Below are 22,187 nucleotides of genomic sequence, written 5' to 3' on the forward strand. Positions count from 1 at the left end.
GGCAGATGTAAGAACCACATCCTGCACAAGGCAGGTTGTGGTTTGGATGAAGACAATCCGGCGGGGAAGAGCAGACTGAGGGAGGTTTAAGTAAAGGTGTTGGCAGGTGTACTAAGTCCAGGCTTAATTAGGAATGGTAGGTGGAACTAATGAGGAGGTGGAGTGAGAACTGAGCTGCATGAGAGGTGGAAAGTGCTGAAAAGTTCATGGGGAGACAGGCAGGCCAAAACTGGATCATGAAAATATATACATATGGAATATAAGCTAATAAAGGCTTATGGATGATACAGCCTCTATAAGCCATGAAGCAAGTTACAATCCATTGATATAATCATCAATATTACTCTGAAGCTGGTTAATTATGTTACATATAAACAATAAGGCAAATATCTTTTATACTTCCTCCTTGACCTGTTCTCCTCTATGCACATCTGATCAAAGCGGTGTCCCTAGCAACGGTGTATTATATTTCTGTTTACATAAATAACAGCCTGTAGAATGCAGTGATTGACAGCATTCAATAGAGTTGAAAATGTCTCAATTGCTGAAACCATGTTCACCGTTAAAGGCACTAGAAAAGGGAGCTTCATAGCTGGGGCAAGTGTACATAATTAGTGGTTACAAGAAAATTTCACACAATTTACATCATATCAACGCTATGATGTAAAATGGGAAATCGGTTCTAAAGTATTTCCAGTCAGATAATTTAAATTATTACTTTTCTGCTGAATAAGTTGTTTCTGACCTAGAACTGAGCACCTGTGGCGAGATGTCTGGATCAGCGTGACACCCCAAACCTTGTGACCCACAAGGGTTCTTCAAGGCAAAGTGTAGTTGACAGTTTTTAAATTGACCATGTGGAGGCTGTGGTTTATATAAAATTATTTTATTTTGAATGAGTTTAATATCTTCAACATTGTGGAAAAAGTAAAACGCTAAAATTCAGAAGAAAGTTGTTGAATAATGCTAAATAAGCATGTCTAGTAGTTTATTGAAGTTCTTACATAAAGAGCAAGTCAGCAAAGTAAAATTATGTGTTCCATGTTCTGATTGCTTAAGTATATGCATTTAACTCTGGTTAAATGTTTTCTGTTGTCACTGCACTATGTCCCCAACAAATTATTACTACCGAGACAAGTACAGAAAGGACCAAGCCTGTAGAAAAGTGAGTGAGGAGACTGAAGTGGCAGTTAAGTGAATGTGTCACTGGATACCACCATTGCACTGCTGTATTTATGGCTTGTCGCCTGCTGTGCGAACGACCAGCGATACTGTCAGGTGAGCAACAGCAAGAAAAAGTGGAAACATCGCAAGGATGATCAGTGGAAACAGGATTGACCTCCGCTCAATTTGGAGCTCCATGGCAAAGGCTATGAATACTTACATAAGTGTGATTTCTTGGTTTTATTTTTTAAAAGAAATTTTTAAAAATCACAAAATATGGTGTCATTGTCATAATGGGGCATTGTGTGTAGAATTTAGGGGAAAGAGATTAATTTAATACCACTTGGAATAACGTAATGTGGAAAGTGGAAAAAATGCAGCGCTCTGAAAACTTTCTTGATGTACTATGAGTCAAGGCACGAATTCTTATATAATACACCCTTGCCTTAATAGAAATGCCTGGAAGAGGCAAACTCCTCCTGGATGTGTCTTTAGCCAAGGTGGGAGTGATGAGAATTCTTTAATAGTGCTAAATATTTTTAACCGCACTAAATTATTTATATAGACTGGGTTTCGCACTGAGAAATCGTTGGTCAGGGGAGCAGTCCTCCACTGCACACGGTGAGCTGGTAGCTCCACTTGGTCCACTGTTGACTGCCATTTTGAAATTTGGAACATCGCAGTTCAATTACTTCTTTTTTTTCTACTTCTTGTGTTTATTGGCAGTTGGCAAACAGCTGTTTGGTGCGCATTAGCGTGACCAGCTGGTTAATTGAATTATTACCCCTGTGACGTCATTGAAACACATTTCTACTCATGCCCACAAACTTGAATCTGTGTCCACAGTGGTGAAGACTTCATAGTAATTAGAGTTGTATTCACACGACTTTTTCATTTACAGCTTTTAAAGTCACATAAAGACAACCCTAATTCAAAAACATTTTGACTGACATATATCACAGCAGAATTTTGTCTACGGTATTTTTTCTGACAATAAAAATACTAATATGAAGTGTTAGAATCTGCACACATCTTTTTTGACAGCTTCCTTACTCCATATTCAAACTGAAAAATTTCACTTGCATAATTTAATGCCTAGTTCCTGCGGCAAGACCTGAGAGATCCCACACATGACAATAAACAATCATAGATATAACAGGTTTGGTCCAACAGTGTGTGGTGTACAGCCACATTGCAAGTACAATACACCACACAAGTACAGATTTCACTCACAAACATTCAGATGTCAGACAGGAATTTCACAAAACATCCCAAGATCCAACGTAAGTTCACAGTAAATAAAAATGACAGATGAAGAATAAGCAACAGCGATAGTTTGTGGACTAAGAGAAAAAAACATTACAAAACACATCGTTTAAAAACGGCATATTAGATTGTTGTAATTGGCATGCTGTTGTACCAATTTGAGCCACAAGGTGTCAGTATCACTTATAGCTCCTTTAAGATTGTCAGAGGGGGAAGATTGTGTCAAAAATTGGTATAATTATCTTGCTGGGTGAACCATGCATAAATCTAAGGGCTATGCAGATTCTCAATGTAAGGTATATACGTCTGCCGCACTTCCAGTGACCATTGACCTCTTTCCTAAAATGCCAACAACAACAAAAACATAGAAATTTACTGTAATAATTGAAATTAAATGGATCTATAACAAAATTAATACAAAACTATTTGACAAAAAGACCTCTTTCAAAACATTTAGAACTTGAAGTTTTATCTAGAAAAATGTCAGACCTCCACTAAAGTTTGATCTTGAAGTTAGATCTTCATACCTTTTAAAGTTAAATGAAACTCACAGATGAGAGACTCTAGAAAGATATCAAAAAACAGCTAGATTGTGGATAACTATGGTTAAGATTCCAAAAGCTTAGGATATTGTCTGTGCCCTGTTATTATAACACAATGAAATAACATCCAGACTTTGCTGGTAATAGAGACAGCCAACTAACTTGAGGAAGTGCTGAGTGACACAGGGTGAAGGACTTAAACGGTTAATAAGCCAAATCAATCTCCCATTTCATTAGGACTATAGGCAACAACACCATGTTAATTGCTATGTTGACACATGACTGCTCTAATTTAAGTTCCAATTTATTTTCACTGTTTTTCTCATCAGACAAAATATTTCTACCCTGCTATGAATATTAACCACAAACCTATTTTCCTCCTGAAACATGTTTTCTTTTTTTTTTTTTGATCAAATTAGAAGAAACAGGAAAGGCTAGAACTTAGTCGGGCTGTGCTCTAATATTTAATCTAAAGATTTTCTTTTAAGGGTTACTTTGAATTTCTTTTTCAATCAAAGTATTTTTATTGAGAGAGAGAGACTTTTGTTCAGTCAGGAGATAAAATGATGGAGAATGCACTGCCTCTAAGTACAAAAAAAAACAAAACAGAACCGACCTTCCCAGTCATCTATTAGGGAAAACAGGGGTGGCGGGGTCGTAGATGGGTAAATGATGCATGGTGACTTAACATTTGAGGTTTATGCATACATACATTAATGTGTACAAACAGAAACAGCAACTGTCCACCTCTTAGTTTTCAATAAATGTCAAAATGGTTGTCAAGTGGTGTAAAAGATGGACATAAAACCTTTGAGGGAGCATCTCATCTTTTCCAGTTTTGCTGCATAACTTCTGTGATCTATTGTGTAAATGAAGGAGGTGAGGAGTCTTAATGCAACAACACACGTTTTCTGGCTAGCAGAGTGCAAAAGGCTATCCTAATTAGCTTATGGCTGTTCAACTGCCTCCCTTATGGAACATTGCCAAAAAAAGGACATGGATTAAATGGTTCTCCTAAGATCAGGAGTACAGAAAACTAACTGCCAAAAGTGATGCAACACTGAGCATGTGACCAGAACACGTTAAATTTACAAGTTGTCACAGGTGGGGTCAAAATTTTGGCTAAATCAATACAGTTTAGTCTTTGACCAGTGCACTTGATGTACTATTTCAAACATTTTTTTTTGATTCATGGACTAAACTCTGATAACCTACCTGAGTGTGTTCTCACTTTGTTTATTACATGTACCAGCTTCTAAATCTGAGTCTGACTCACAATTTACACCGCAAAATAGAAACACAACGAGGTATAACTTGATTTGTGTCCAATGACGAGAGAGAGAAAACTTTGGTAGAGCGGCATAAAGTAATAATAACAGAGCGGCGGCCTAGATAAAGCTGTTATTAATCAGAGACATAAAAAGTTATTTCCTTATTGTCAACACACCTCAGCTTCCCTAACCCTACCCACCGGTTTCCGGTTTCCCTGTTCCGGTCTAAATATGCACTAAAACTGTTGCATTGGTATACTTTCCAGTAACTATCTCTGTCTTTTTTGCAAACAACGTAGAGAAAGACATTCATTTTAAGTGGAAAGTCAAGCTAATGGATGTTCCGAATGCAATGTGTTCTAAATTCATCTCTTGTATTGTTGAAATTCAGGATCAGATTGTTTTTGCAGCAACATTGATTTTTTTTTCAAACACATTGGTTCAGATTAACTCTATAAGGTGATTTTAAAAATCAATAAAACACTATTAAACCAGTTTAATCATTTAGCATTTTTAATACTTTTCTTTTTCTGTCAAGCAGCTTTATAAGTAACTACCCAGTGCAAACTGGATGATTATTTAATAGTTCATAACATAGTATTCACACAAGCTACCAAGATATGTTTGATATGGCTGTTTTGATACAACAGAAGTCAGCTTTGGTCTTGTCCCCTCATGGACTAGCCATTAGCTTCGCCCTCCTGCACGAACTAATCATTTATATCTGCTTATAGACATTTAATAGAACTTTACTTGTTCTATTAAATTAAGTGTATCTATCCCTTCACAAAACACACTTTTGGTGAATAATATAAACAGATCCAATGGTACAAATGCTGTGTTAAAGTTGACAAGGTCCTCCGGATGAAACCTTGCATCTATTTTATTCTTTGTTTTAAAGGCAGAAAGAAAGGTAGAATTGAGCGAGGCCCCCACCTACACCTCTATTACAACAGAATTTGTTTTGGTGTCTTAAAACCTATACAGTGGTAAATTCAAAATTAATTATGCATGACTTTGATGCATAAATTACTGGGGAAGCAAAACCCAAAAGAAAATGAAAATTGGAGGCTATCAAAGGACAGTGTCAGAAATCTTTCACCGTGTGCAGAAGATGGGAAAATAAATGTTTATTTTCGGGTCACTGGGAATGTTAATTAGATTTTTTTCTTGATTTTACAAGCATGAATAGCACTGGACTAAAAGCTGAATGGGATTACCACCGCAAGGCTATCTCTGATGCATTGTAAATGACAGCTTGTCAGCGCAAAGGACATTTTCAATGACAGGTTGCCGGTTGCTCTGAAGATCATGTCCTCAAACCTGATGGCTGCACGGAGAAGTGATTTCAAGCCCATTAGAGTGTACACTACACTCACTGGTATTTACACTGATTAGATATGCAGATATGCTTTAATAGCCCTGTCGTACTATTACATCTATGCATACAATAAGTATAGCCTGCAGGACATTATGTACCATGTTAAGATGGTAATACAAAACAAGAAAAACAATCAGATTTGCAGTTATTCATGCATAATAGCTAATTGTGGGATTACAAGTGCAGTAAAGAAGTGTTTGATCTTTACATTATTTTTTGTTTGGCTTTTTTGTTAAACAAGCTTTAGACCAACAGAAATAACCTGAATACATGTAAAAAGCTTTTTACGAATGATGATTTAATTTAACCAACCTGGGCCTCTGTGAGAAAGTAATTGCCCTTCTTATTAAATCATAAGGTAAACTTTGATTAACCCTCCTTTTTGAAAAACCAAGTTCAGTTATACCAGCTTTACCCAAAACTACTTAGCAAACCTAACAAACTAGTAGTAAAGGTTGAATACTATAACTGCAGGAACTTTAAAGTAGTATGGACTTAAATAGATCATTGAAGGTAGGTATATTTTTTTTCCTGTCCAAAAAAATGCTTCAAAGTTATTTTTTGCCATTTCTAATGGAAGATTAGAGGTACTTTGTATTTTCCCCAGCAGTCATGCAGGTGGATGCAAATGAGGTCTTTACATGACTGGTTAGTCCTCTGTACCCGCAAATAATGATTTATCAAAGCGCGAGGCTTCAGTTAGCCGCCATGTTCGCCAGTCTTTAGAAAATGTGGTCTTCAACTTACTGCTGATCTCAATAACATGAAGCATGTTGTGTTTAGACTATGCCTGCAGATCTACCATCTGTTTCATATCTGCCACTCAGCTGAAAGCATTAAATAGGCTGATTATAGACATTATCAGTAAGTGCCACCCATTGTGAAAACAGATGTGAATCGCTCCAGCAATATTGGTGTGAGTGCTTCCATCCATGTGGGCTGCAATTAAATGTTCTTTTCTTATTCTCCTATATGTTTTATTGAAATGATATGCATATGAAAACATAACCGATTATGTGTTGTATCCACAACCAAGCAGAAAAAAACAGAGCAGAACAAAACTTAAACAGTCTCTAAAATCCCCTAAAAGCAGGTGTGTCAGTTTTACTTTCGATATAATCACTTAGAGTAAAAAGAAAAACAGGGTTTGTAATTCCTTTTCTTTTTTTCTTTTTACTGCTAAACATTGATTTCAGCCAGCTTTACCTTTCCAGACAACTTAAACTAATTAGGCCCTCAAAGTACAGCTGGAATGAAAGTATGCATCAATTAACTCCATTCTATGCTACTATGGCATTTAGTTTTTGCGTGCTCAATTGTTAGATATTGACTAAATGCCACCTAGAATTCGATCACTGCATCCCCCCAACCTTCTCAAACACCCCCCCCCCCCCCCCAACCATGAATATGGCTCTTATTCTCATCACATGATGTTATTTCTGCATTTAAGTCTGATTTCTTGCAAGGATCTTGGTCATCAATATCAATGCTGCACTTGGGTACCACCTCTCTGACAAAGCAGAAGGCCTTATTGATATCAAGCCAAGAGATTTCCTCAGTACATTTGAGAAATGTAAGGATCCCCTTCTGTTAATTTTCACAAACAAAGATTTTACAAATACCAACTTATGATTAAAAAAAAAATCATTGTTGAATAATTCAGTCCTGGTTTTGTGAATTTGCCATTTTTGTTTTTCCCTGAGCAATTTTGTATTCCATGCTCAAGTATGCTGAAATTACAAGTGAGTAAGTCAAAATGTTCAGTTCCTCATCACACCGTTCCCAATCATATTACAAAAATGGCTAACCATGGTAGAGTGGAACGCTCTGCAACCTGAAGGGGGGCTGGGTGCGAAGTGCCTCCTTTAGATTTTGTCATGATCTCGGCACTGATGCTGGTCTGATTATTCACACAACACATCTGATCAGCTCCACCCTGTTTCTCATCACCACTCATATTATCCACCTGCTCCTGTCAGTATTTAATCAGTCCTCAGACCAGACATCAGTGACGAATTATTTTAAACTTTTTGTGAGACTTATTGCAGCATTCTTCGGATTCTGATTACCTGATTCTGACCTGTTCTGTTTCCCGACCTCTGAGCCTGCCTTATTCCACCTGACTTGATTGCCTGATCTCTGCCTCCTTTTGTACCGAACCGGACCCGCTTCTTGACCACCGAGCCTACCTAGTCTAGCCCGTAAGCCTGACCGTGTGCCAAACCTGGAACTGTTACAAATCAAACACCAGTAGTCTGAATCGAATACTGGATCCGTAGATTCCGTTCATTACAGATTTATAGAGACCTCACCAAAACAAGTTGCTCTGAGATGCACCCCAGAATAGGGGTAAAAAGGTGGCCATGAGGGTAAATTAACAAGGAATTTAGACCAAAGCATTGCAGTTCCACTTTATATAGACCACAATCAAATTATTTCTATGTGAAATGAAAGAACTGAAATGCGTGGTGTGTCACCTTTCAGTAATAAAAATTACACTTTGAAAATGAATTATAGCCTTTTGTATTAGCGATATTTTTTTATTGGCATTACAGCAGTCAATTCATTAATATAATTGCTGGCCAGCATTTTGCATTTTTTTGATGGTATTTTTGGTAATGATATCCAAGTCTTTGAGGAACTATTCCCCATCAACCTAATCTTTTGTTAGGCTCAGAACAGGTGGACACAGAATTCAAGGCAGACAAACGGAGTCGTTTAAACAGTTTATTGAACTCAGAAACAGCTCGGGTGGCGTCAGTGTCTACTGCGGGGACTTCTGCAGGAGGAGACAACAGGTTAGTGACCACGTTTAGCTTGAAGTGCTCGGACACAAACGTGTAGGTCACTAACCTGGTCGTAATGTTCAGTTCTGGTCCGGAAGTAAAGGTAGACGTCAGATGGCGGATAGCCTACCCGGAGTGCCGGTTGCCACTCAGTGAATTCCCGGCTGAGGTGATGCGACGGTCGGAGGACAGGCAGGTGTTCGGGACAGTGAAGGCAGACGTGAGCAGGAGGAGCCGCAGAGCGAAGCCAAAGCCGAGGTTGGGGACGAAGCTCATGGTCGATGCCAGGTGACCAGAGAGGCAATGACGTGCCGAAGGAGAATCCAGGACCGAGTCGGGTCACAATTCCAGGTTTGGTACACAAGCAGCAGATAGGCTGAATGAGGGAAGGCAGGCTCGGTAGTCGAAGAACGGTTCCGTTCGGTACACAAGCAGCAGGGGTCAGGCAGGTAGTCAGGTCAGGCAGAAGTCAGGAAACGGGTTAGGGTTACATAGATTTTCCAGCAATTTCAAGTCCACATATAGCCTGGGCCACTCCTAAACGTTAACTTTGCTTTCAGTCATAAGAAATAAGTTAAAGTGAATTAAAAGATTATTTTAAACCTAAATGTGCAAGGGTATGAATATTCTTTGGGAATATGTGTACATGTGGGGCTGCAAAGGGGTGCTGTGGGTAGCATTGTTGCCTTGCAGCAAGAAGGTTCAGGGTTCAAATCCAACCCTGGGTCTTTCTGCATGGAGTTTGCATGGTCTCTCCGGATACTCCGGCTTCCTCCCACAGTCCAAAAACATGACTGTTAGGTTAATTGGCTTCTCTAAATTGTCCTTAGGTGTGAATGTGTGTTTGTCCTGTTTGTCTCTTTGTGTTGTCCTGCGACAGACTGGCGACCTGTCCAGGGTGTACCCCGCCTTTCGCCCGGTGAACGCTGGAGATAGGCACCCGCAACCCCATGAGGGATTAAGCGGGTCAGAAAATGGATGGATGGATATGTGTACATGATTGCTTCAATGTTTATCTTTATTTGTTTTTGGTTTTTTTTCAGAGTTGCTGTGTATTGTAGAAAAATCTAGTTTAGATTTTGCTTTAGAGTTTGAAGTAGTTCTGCAGCAAATACTGTGATGTAATTGTTCAAAAAAACACAGCACAAAACAGAAAAAACTGAATGGTTTGAAAAATATGACCAAATATGACTAAAGTAAAACTTTCTGCAATTCTAGAGACTCCAAATACACAACTGCTGCCTTGCTCGGGGGATTTCAGACACATAGTTAAAATTTAAAACTTTACATTAGATCTTTTGCCTCATCTATGGAGGGAGCAGAGAGAACACATTAATAATTTTAAGGATTTATAAATGCATGTTATTTTTATCGGTTTGATTGTGTGCTTGCTGACAGGCTGTGGGCAGTGCTTTGAGCGGATGGAGCGTTCAGCTTGACCAAGCTCGAGCTCCTTTCAGTGGGGAAATTCTGTAAAAGCACCTCTCTACAGAAAGACGGGCTAACTGCAGAGAAAGGCAGATAGCCACTGCCTTGTACCGCAAGATGTGGAAGGATAACAGCTTTCAGTGTGAAATGAGAGAAAGCCTTGATAAATTCATAGATCTACTACATCTGGATATTGAAAGCTGAAGTGTCCCTTTTTCTTTTTTTTCCTCTTTCAGGCACGGTTCATACTTCGAAAATAATAAAATTATATTTAAGTTTGACATACACTGTTCATAGTAGTCCTTAATATTAATGTGTCTGTTAGTGAATGTAATCATTTTATTTTTATCAAGTTACAGGCATTTGGTTTGTTTTAAGAGTTTGCTTTCAGGAAGGTTCTGTTGTTTTTAACCTTAGACAGAGAGAACAAATGGTTTTCCCAGATAGGAATGTCTCCCTTATCCAGCTGTGCATGAAGCAGGTGACTGATCATCACTCACAATAAAACTTGCTCCCTTCTTTGTTTTTCAACCCCCATGTTGTAAACTCCTGTATCCTCCTGTCCCCTCTTTGATGTCTGACAATAAAGACAGAAAGACAGAGATAGCCCGGCACAGATGATCCCAGACTATCAGGGAGTAAAAGTTCTCCGTTTGGGTTTATCCTCTGTCCTCTTCTGCAGAACAGTCTAAACTTGCGTTTGTGTGGTTTTCTTTTTAGTTTAAATGGGTTATTTATAATAACCCTATCAGTGTCGCTCTTCAGTTTTTCTGGACTTCCTCTAAGAAAACTTTTGCATTTCTCTTCTCCCCGCAGCCAATCACTGAAAAGAGGTGTGCTCACTCAAAACTCCTCTCGGGTCAGCACAGTTTGACCCTGGTCTTCAGCAGAGTCACAGGAATCTGGGCTGACCATAAAAAAAAATTGTTCCTGAAACATTCGAAAGTCCAGCATTGATTGTAAAAATGGTGGCGCTCTGCTGCTGCAGTATGGTACTATAGTTACTTGCTGTTATTTAACATTTAACTGTATATTCTCGCTCAACTTTTTTCTTTTCAGAGTAGCTACATCTTGCCTGCCGTTCTGTTTAACTGTGAAACTATCTGGGAAGGGTGGCATCAGCTGAGCTACCACTGCCAACAACTTAATGTTCTGTTTTTGTACATGATGATGATACGCTCGGGCCTGTCTTTCAGTGTTTAGCCCTGTTTCTCTCCTCGACATTGCTATTCTCTGAGTTTTCTTACTGCAACCAATTGTATGTGCTCTCTGTTATTCTCTAGACTTGAAAACTGGCTCAGAACTTTCCTACTTACTTGTGCTTCTTTCCTAGATGAAGCCAATATAGCTTGTACTGCCATTACCCTTTTACGTTTCTCTCCCAGAATGTACTCTGGGTTCAGTGATTCTTTTGTGTGTGTGTGTGTGTGTGTGTGTTTATATTTGTTTATATGTCTTCTGAAACCCTCAATCGGTCGTGCCGTTCACAGTGAGCCTGGTTCTGCTCGAGCTTTCTTCCTCTTAAAGGGAAGATTTCCTTTCAACTGTTCCTATATGCATGCCTGTTATTAAGGTCTTGCTGCAAAGTCAAAGACACAATGCAAGCGACGGTCCACCGTGGCTACACGCTCCTCAGGAGGCGTGTATGCGGCTTGTCAAAGACTCTGGGTCTCTTTAGACAGGAAACTTTTTGACCAAACTGTCAGTATGATTTGCTTGAATGTGACTTTAAGTGCCTTGAGATGACATGTTGTGAATTGCTATAAAAATAAAAGGAAATGAATAGAATAGAATGCACAAAAGGATTTCAACAAGGTTAATTTTTAGCCCGCAGTCTAAACAGTATGGTTGATCACCAGGCAATAAGTGACTGTCAAGCAGCTACTTCAATTCTCAGAGGTGGATTAAAGGATTTCTTCCAGATGTGACTGCAACACTCTGCTCAGACCACACCCCTGTGTGGAAGATCTGCAACTCAGACAAACACCTCAAGCACACTCGCACTCCAAATCATGACAACAGGTCCACTTCAACCTGAATTAAAAGTTAGTTAGAGACCAGAAAGGTAGTGCTGTGACTTATTTGTCTGAAATGACTGTTATGGAGTAAGGGAGCCATTGAAACAATACGTGCATGATTTTAACTAATTGTATTCATATGTATATGTCAATAAAAATGCTGTATATAACATTCTGCTGTTTATTTATGAATCTAAAAGCTGTGACTCCAAAGTCTCATGGAAACAACTCTAACCCCAGGGTTCCACTGAACTTGGAAGTGCCGTGGTTTGGTTTGGCTGCACTGCACCTATGCAGCTTATTGGAGAAACTCTACTCAGTCAAAGCGGTTCCACCTGGTGCACCGCTGTGCATTAGTGAAGCATCCTAGATGCGTCAGTATCTCTAAAATACTTTCGGCTGTTCTATTTTTTACTGCTTGCCGCACCCACTCCACGTCAATCTAGAGCAGAGCGGATCATTGAGGCAGGAAGTCAGTTGATAAAATGCAAAGTGGATCCATTTGAGTTTACAAGTAAAAGACTACAGATTTGGATCACATTTTACTCTGAAACATCAATACATCAATACCTGCACCTCCAGCACCAAGCCATCACAGGATCTCACTTGATACTTGACACCATGGATATGATTTATATTTTATTTAAAGCCTACAAGTACATTACTATTGCTCAATGATGCAATCCTCACATGATCTGAGTCCAACCATGCAGATGCGCTCCGCTCTTAAACACTTCCGGTTGATTAGGGTGCTGGGCAAAAAGCACAGCGCAGCCGTACCATGGCACTCCCGCACCACTTCCACATTCAGTGGAACCTCAGGGTAACTTTTTATGACTATGAAGTCCTCGATGCTGTGGACACGAATTCAAGTTTGTGGGTATAAAGAATGAAGTGTTGAAATGACGTCACAAGGGGCCGTGATTGAATGAGAAAACAGTCTCTGCAATCCTTGAATGGCAGTGGAAAGCCATGGCAAGGTCCACTGGGCTCATACTTTGACTGCAGTTGGAAAATTACATCAATATAACATAATTTTACTGACTGGTTCTAAAATATATAGGTATAGTGATAGAGCTTTGTGCAAACTGTTCATAAATAGTGGCTAGCTTTAGCATGGTGGCTAATTGCGAGGCTAGTAAGCTGAAGCAGCTGATGAGCTGCTGCAACTGGTGAGCTGCTGGTGCTTGTGACCACTGGTAAAAAACAGGAAACTGACACACTCAAAAAATTATGATTCTTCTAAAAAAAAAAAACAACAACATGTATTTAAACATGGCTAAATGGTTAAAAATGGAACAGCATTTCAGCTCTTAGGCCTTAATCAGGGCAAACACGAGAGATGGCTGTCAGGGACCTGTATTTAAACCTGTTGGTAAGTCACATGTTCAGAGGGGGCTGGTCTGGTGTCACCTGGTGATATAACCCATACCTGATCAAATACATAAGAAATATACATTCGAAAAGTAGGTAAAACAATACAATGAGGCATTCATAACTTTTCATTGATAACTGACAAGCATTTTCATTATTGTTATACAATTTATAATCCTAAAAGAAAAGGAGAAATGTCCAGTTCTCCATTCAGACCTGGAGATTGTGTTGCTTTAAGGGTGTAAATCCAAAAAGATTCTCTCTGAGGAAGTTTGTTCAGTCTATCACTGTCTCTTACAGACTCTTGGATTTGTTCCATACCACAGACCTTTAAGGTGTTACAGTTGCCGTGCTTTGCATATTTGTAATGCATGGCCATGGGGTATAGGGGGTTTTCTGTCCTGATGGCTTCCTTATGTTCTGCTAATCTGGCTTTAAGTTTTGCATTTTTGTCTGCCTACATAAAAACAACTGCATGGACATCCAAGTCTATACACAACATAGGCAGAGTTGCAATTTATAAAATAATTGATATTAAACTTTTGTCCAGATGTGATGTCATGTCACGACATCATGTCATGGCATGTTATTATATTTTATGTTTTCACAGTGGAGACAGTTACCACATGTGTAACAGCCAAGGTTGGTGTCAAGTCATGTTTTATTTCTGTAGAGGAAGAAGGTAGCTGTTCACAAGTGTATTGCGGAGAGTGGGGGCTTTTCTAAAGCTAATGGTAGGGGTCTTTGGAAGGGCAACTCTGAGCTGATGGTCACTTGTTAATATATCCCAAATCCGTTTTATGACTTGTTTGATTCTGCATGATTCAGTGCTATATATTGTTACAAAGTACACTTGGTTTGGATTTTCTGTTTTTCTGCTTACAGCTGTTCTCTAGTGAGGGATTTTGCTTTCTTGTAGGCCGTGGATACAGTTTTCTCTTCGTAGCCTTTGGGAGCATGTAGAACGAGGAAATGCCCGGGTTTTTAGATAAAAGAAGTTGATATTCATTTTGTGTGATCCATTATTGTTCTTTTGCAGGTGTAAGTAGTTGTGTGAGCTCAGTTTTAAATTGTTCTGGTGGACTTGATTGTAGAGGCTTATACCCCGTTTACACTACCCCTTTTTAACCGTGCCGAGACCAGTCCGAGCTCGGTAACCGAGATAACTGTCGAGTGTAAATGGAACGCAAACTGAACTGAACCGAGCCAGGCACAACCGGACCGCGCTAAATGCAGCCCAGTTCCAGGGGTGGGTTCGGCTCTGTTTTTTTCTGGCCTGGTTCTCTAATAACAAAGAGTGCATGAGCAGATCGCGTCATCTCCTTACAGCCAGTTGACATTTCGGACATTCATAAAAATACTAGCTTCCCTACCGTGACACAGCATTCCAGTGATGATTCTGCTCAGCATCTGTCTTTGTTTCTTGCGTCTGTAGATCATTATTAGATGTTCGTTTGTCTTATCCACTTCCCAAAAGCCGACTCTGTTAAGTAAATTCACCAAAAGTTGCTGTCTTCGCCTGACTCTCCGCAAACAACGAAAAATAACCAAACATAACTTCCTGAATGTTACGGGCGCCGCCATTTTTATTTGCTTGAGTCCCTCCTTCAATCCCAGAGAGCAGTAGTACCGCAGATCGTCACTAGGAGGCGAGGAAACCAAGGAACCGAGATAGCATGATGTGTAAACGGTCATCAGAACTGAGCTCGGCTTGGTTAACCGATCCAAGCTCGGACTGAGATCGGCATTGATCGGTTTAACAAGGGCAGTGTAAATGGGGCTTTAACTCACGGTTGCTCAGTTGTCTCATGGACTCAGCGATGTGCTGCTCTCTTCCCCATATGACCATAGCTCCTCCTTTATTTGTTGTTTTAATAACAATATTTTCTTTTGCAGATAACAAGTCCTGTGTTTGTTTTTCTTCATAATATAGGTTATATGTGTTTGCTGGTGAAGATTCTCAGTCATCCAGGTCAGGTCATTCCAAAAAAGGTGAACAAAGGAAAAAACAAAGCAACTGGACTTGTTTTTTTAGTAGAAGACGTTTCGCCTCCTCTACAGGAAGCTTTCTCAATTCAAAAATTCTGGAGTAATGTGGACAAAGGCCTTGCAATGGCCATTACAAGGCCTTTGTTAGGCAGTAGTATAAAGCTTGTTACTCCATATTACTCCAGACTTTTTGAATGTGTTTGTTTCCCTAAATGCAAAAAGCTTTTCAATTTGTCTGTAACTTCTTTGTAAAAAGTATAAGTTTTATTACAAATATTTGGGGTAAATTTGGACTTGGTCTTAAAAAAATATTGTTGTATTGTGGGAAGTGCAGAGGGGCTTGGTTGGGGTTACAATGATACCAAAGTTTCAGCTGAGGTTTGTGATGGAATTTAAAACAGGTCCCCTTCAGTGGTTTTGTTGGTGGGGGCAAATGTAAGTCCTCTGGATAGCACAGCAGTTTGGCTAAGTGTAAGTGGGATACCAGATACATGAATTACTTGCTCATTTGTGATTTGCTACTCGTGTACCTTACATTAAGCTGCCTCCTTGTCCTGTTGTGTCTTTTTGGTTTTGAGCCTATAAAACTGCTTGAAGGCTGGTCTTCCCTTCCACAGTATTCATCCTTGCTGCTTGGGAGGTGAAATGAGACTGTTCTTCTTTGTGACTTTGTCTTGATTTTGCCTTTTTTTGTAGTTGTCCTCCATCTGTAAACTCTGTCTTCAAGCTTCAAGCCATCTTGATCAAAAGGGAAAAGCCATCACTAAATAGAGGGGGAAGATTGGACTTCCAACTCCCCAGTGTTTACAGCTTGGCCCTCCAACACATTCCAAAAAGATTACATCAGCAGTCTCATCATGATTCAGGTGACCAAGTACTCCACTCACACCAAGTAATAGCCTCTAACGACCCAGGACAGTGGCGGGTGAGTCATTTATTTGCATCTGACTGAGAATGCGCCTAGGAGAATGGGCCTTCATGTCCTTAAAAAAACAGCAGTGCACCAACTACAGGTTGCTCAAGTGCAAGCCACCAGAATTGACAGACTCTTGTTTCAGAAAGAACTGAACGAAAGTCTGGTTGCCTCTGATTTAAGCCCGATTGCTGTTTCAACACTTGTGTACTTGTACCCACAAACTTGAATTTGTGTCCATCACAGTGAAGACTTTTTAGTCGTAGAAATAAGAGCTGTATTTACATAACTTTGCACTCAACTTCATCTTAAGGTCCCTGGTTCGTTCCCGGGTTTCGGCACCATCTGTTCAGGTATTGACCTGTTCTCGGCCTCCCCTGGTTCTTTTATCTGATAATGTGGTGTTTGCGTTGTAGACTTCTGTAGTAATAAAAAGAGTCTTCAAACTGTAACTATATTTTACCATATTTAATCTAAAAGGCAGAGGAATGTTTACAGACACATCAGCGCTGACGGGCTCTTGAGCGAACACGACGCAACGGCAATGAATGTGGCAAGAGCCCCGACTAATCATTTCTTAAGCATTATAAAGAAGTCTAGGTACACGCCAATGCAAGGACTGTACGCTTCCTAACATGTCGTCAGTAAAATAATGTGTCACCACTTGGTTGCTATCTGATGACCTTGTGTCCCAGCCTTATGTCCCAGACTGTCTAGGTGTGCATGCCGCTCCCAGGACTGACGTTCCACTCATTCATCCCATTTCTACATTCTACTCATACGCAGCATTTCTAACACCACACAACTTCTCAGAGTCACGTATATGACATAATTTTTTGTGCAGTATTTTTATTGACATACAAATACAAATGGTTAAAATCATGCAAACATATTTTTGACAGCTGTCTTACTACATCATATGGAGTGTGCACTCGGTCATAAAGTTAAAAAACAAAATTCTGATTGTTAAAATAAAGATTACATGTGGTATATCAATTATAAAGCATGTAATTTTAATATAAATCAATGTAAAATCTGTTGTATTCTCAGGGTATAACGTGTCATAACTTCTGGGTTGTGTGGAGGATTGTGTATGTAGGGTTAAGGCTAGTTAGAGATTTACATTGTATGATTGAGAATTTTATGCTTTTAGCATTAGGAGAACAACATTAGGCAAGCATATAAACAGCATTACATTGTACAACCTTTTTAAACCAACACTGGGTTATTATAAACTGATTAAAGATTCTTCAAAATACAGTTTGGAAACACATTCATTCTAAAAGCAAACATTGGGATCCTTAGCTTTCCAGAAAATTTTCCAAAAGTCTCACCTCCCACAGCTGGATTTATTGCTATACCCTTGTACCACTTTTGGGATATTTTGTTACCAACATAATTACAAATGTCAGAGGGATTTTGAATATTATGAATGGGATTGAAATGTAACTTTCACTCAGAGTGGAGAGACAGCTGTAAGTTTATCTACGCCCGAATGTCACTAAGAGCCCTCACGTCTACACTTCCCATTTGTCTTTTTAGTATCGGCATGCACTGTTCACAAGCTCTTGCTGTCTTTGCTACCAATACACAGAGAGGGAGAGGCCCATAAACAGCTAGCAGCCAATTATTCTCACTTTAATTACTTTACATGCTGCCCTTTATGGTGATTACCGTGACCTTTCTTTCCAGAGCATCTTCTCCGCTCTGCTGCTGCCATACTGCCATTTTGGAGGCTTTTAGCCCCCATGTTTCAACTGTGTTCTGTGAAAAGCCAGCCCCCATAATCGACCAGGCGAAAGACTGAGACCAATTAAAAGTATTTTACCCAGCACTTAGGGTTGACAGGGGCTGGCACACTCTGCTCAGCAAATGCCATTTTAACAGCAAATTCATGAATGTGTAATTGTTTGGCTAATGAAGCTGATGGTTTGAGTGTTGTAATAGAGGGACCCCACCGCCTTGACCGTCTGCCACACACACACACACACACACACACACACACACACACACACACACACACACACACACAAATCAGGACACATAGCTATTTTCTATTTTTTTCATAAGACTTGTTTATAAATTTACTAATTAAACACTGTTTTTATTCTGTTCAAGAAAAACGGCCATATGCCCTGAACCTTTGTGCATTTTGTCATGCTATAAGCACTAGCCTAAATGTTAACAAAAAACAATTCTCCATAGGCTATTGGGGAGCTGCAAAAATCAACAGCTCAGGTGAGAGAATCTGTTCCCAAGACACCTTATAGCTGAAATTTAGGAAGAGTGGCAGACAACTATACTTTTTTGTTTATTGCAGAAGGCTGTTAGGAGGAAATATTACTATCCATTCAAGTTACTATTAATTTAAAAAGGTCATGACAACAATTTCAATTTTTCTGAGGTTCTGGTAGTATAATACGATCTATTGTGCACTGATGAAGCCGTGTGAATGTCAGAAGTGAATACCAAAGGACCTGCTCAGGGGCGATCAGCTTTGTTGCTTTGCTCAAAAACAATCAGATGACAAAACTGTTCTTCTTTCTATGTAGGTTATTTTTCAGTATAATTTATATTCTCCAATCAGAGCACACCATCAAGCAAACAGACACCTCCATCCCCTCCCCTGATCTGGTGCCGTGAGTCGCCCTAGCATGTCTGACTTCTCCACTTGAGAGGAGGAAGGTGGAGAAGTGAGCAGACGGAAGCCCCATATCAGCCTCTCTATAGTGCCTTGAACAGGAGGCAGTCACTGCAGAAGCTGCGGAGCTCGAATATTCCATATTCAACCTTCAAAATGATTTCATAGCGGTTACTAAAAAGGGAAGCTGATACGTCTTATGAGAGTTCAAAAATGGATCAAATTTCTCCTCACTCCCGAAGGACGAGAGTATCACAGAACAGTGGCTGAAGTTAATTTATGGGGAGCGAACTTTACTGAAGACTATTTCCTATGGGGGAATTCAAGTCAGGGTTTTCGAACAAATGGATAAAAAAAACAACTTCCGTATTAACAGAAGGAAGGTGGCGATCACAACGCTGTCATATCCCATAACTTTATTTAATTTCTAAATGCTGTAAAAAAGGTGTGTTTGTAACTGAAAAATCCAATTGACTAAATGATGCTAAACTGCTGCCAGCTGCATGATTTTCCTGTTGCCGCCTGAGAGCGCGAGCTCTCCCCAGCTCAACTAAAAAAAAAAAAATCAGGTCCAAATCTCCCACAAAATGTGCAATCAGACAGTCAAATAACTTCCACACCCAAGATCAATCTCGCTATCACGATGTCATAGCAACCGCTGAATTTTTAACCAACAGCCTCCCAACATTAGTTGTTAACATAATATATACATTCTATTTCCATGAAACATGTTAAAGTTGATCACTAGATCTCAACCCATTTGGAGCATTTACAATTTGCATTGACCAATGCCACTTCATGGTGACACATGCTTAACCAGAGAGACAACATCACCACTGTTCAGTCTGAAGTAAAAAAATAAATAAAAATGTTTGCTGAAAAAGTTTGCACCACTGAAGACATAGAAAGCCCCCTCCTTAATTAGTTTCTGCAGGCAGTTTTATCCTTCATAGCCAAGCGTACAAATCGCCTACATTTCTTGTGACAAATTCCTAGATTTCCCAAACTTTCTGCCAGTGGCACGAAGTGAGGGGACAGTACTGTGTTTGTTAAGCTAGTCACACCTAGAGCAGTTTCTTCTCCAGCTCAATACGCGGCACAGCAACGAACGCCTATCGATCTAAAACAGTGAAAGCTTGCAGCGACATTGAATTTGGCATTGTGAAATCATACATTGAAAAATTAAACATTGAAAAATCACTTGCAATGACATCAAAAAAGAGATTTGGCATTGAAAAATTAGACATTGAAAAGTCCAACATTGTTAGAAAGTAAAAATTTATAATAATGTTCTCATTTTATGCTGCAGCTTTTTTTTCAATGAGAGATGTTTTCATTGTCACTGCAGAGTTCCTTCAGCTATGATGTCACAACAAGCTGTCTTTTTTTTTGCTGTCGGGTTCGGGCCCCTTTGTGGGTCTTCCACTTTTCCGGTACGCATCATCTACCTGCAGTGAACTTCTGGAAATCTCCGCTCCTCGACCACAAGAAATGGTATTATTTTTTTTATTAATATCATCTTCATTAGCTTATACAGCAATGATTGTCGTGACATGGAGCTAAACCAGAGATAGCAAGTAGATGATGGTAGATAATGTGACAAAAGTGTAACATTTTAATTTTCTGTGCTGCTCTTAGTAAAGCAACTTTACCTTTTTGATGAATAAAAATATAACAATTTTAATTAATATATAAAACATCAAAATCTCCATTTACACTCCTCTAGATCCAGTCCACACTGCTGGCACTCCCTAGTTCACATCCCTTGGGCACTGCGGGTTGCTTACGGACGGTTGACCATAGATATTGAAACTCATCCACCTTCAATACCTCCCCTCCATGCAGCTCTGATGTTCTTTATTTTTCCCCCTCATTCACTCACGTGGATTCTTTCATTCTTCTACTGACTTTCACTTTTCTCTCCAGAGTATAGCTTCCCTTTCTGCGATCACTCTAATTCTACCATGCTGAAATCTTCTGAGTGCTGCGGACCTTTTTTTTTTTTTTTATTAATTTCTAGCTTCCATTGCAACATTACAAAAGGTGCATGAGTAGGGGGTTGCTTAATACCTTTTAAGCAGACAAAATAAATTGTCCAGTATTCCAAGGGAATACACATCAAGACAGTGATTTTATTCATCCAATAATCTGTATCCATATATAATTGTGCAAACAGATCATATGAATGCCAAAATGAAAATAAAGGTCATACAGTTACTAGTTTATATAAAAAAAAAGGTCAAAACAAGGCCGGTTCATTAAAAATATTGTCAATGTATGTTGATACAAAATCCAAGAAGCATGAAATTATGTTTGATACTTTAATTGTTTCTATCTCAAAGCAACACATAAGCAGTGTACTTCTACTTTTGTTCCAGTCTTGTGACTTGGAACTGTGTTGTTGCCAATGACATTTGTAAGCTGTTTGTTTTCCAGTTTTATGTGCTAGGGTGGGTACCCTTAACTTTTTACAACTAATGAATTTTGCACAGCCCTTACAATAGTAGTGTAGCTACATATTATGTAACTTGCAGAATTTGTATAATTTTTTTTTTTATATAAAATTGCTAACAATGCTGTGGAAAAGCCTTTTCTGAAATCTATTAGTTTCCTATTGATTGGTGTATGAATGTCTGGACGTTTGAGTGTGTCATTAGGTAAAGTGTAAAGTGCTTTGAGTGTTACAATCCAGTGGTGTTATATTTTGATTTTCATCTGTGTTTTCATTTTCATAATGTTATGTCTTGCCTTGTTTAGTTTTCTTCTGTATTTATTATTACTATGGAGTGTTATTTGTTCTTTGTAGTTTTAGATTATTTCTGTCAAGCCAGCGTCACACTGACTACTTCCTTGGGCGCTCCATCCTTTCGTTGCAAAATATGCCATGCAGCAATCCTAACTGTATCCGCTCATGCATCCAGACAGCCCCTCCTTTAAATTGAAATATACCGGATCCGCTTTACACTTCTGTCTAGCTTCCTGTGTGGCTCATTTGGCTTTTAGAAATTTACGCATTTTGATCGTTCATCATTCACATAGACTTGACCTGTGTTTCTGACAGACAACAAAGTAGGGTTCTCTGTCATGCCGTAGCACCACAGAACCTGTGGGAAATGCCCTATTGATTAGATTGGCTTTTATTTGTGACGTAACATAGATGGAGTACGAGTGAATGAGGGACCAGATATATCCATGAGTTCCTTAATGTTTCTGCTGTTATTTAACTGCCACTCTGCCCCATCTCTCTGCCTTCTCTGTAACCTATTCCCCCTGATTAGATCCCCTTGGTTTGCCTGTCATTTCACCCCCTGCTTGAGTGAGTGAATATATATATATATATATATATATATATATATATATATATATATATATATATATATATATATATATATATATATATATATTAGGGCTGGG

Source organism: Fundulus heteroclitus, chromosome 1 (genome assembly GCF_011125445.2).
Source record: "Fundulus heteroclitus isolate FHET01 chromosome 1, MU-UCD_Fhet_4.1, whole genome shotgun sequence".
In the NCBI taxonomy this organism is placed as follows: Eukaryota; Metazoa; Chordata; class Actinopteri; order Cyprinodontiformes; family Fundulidae; genus Fundulus; species Fundulus heteroclitus.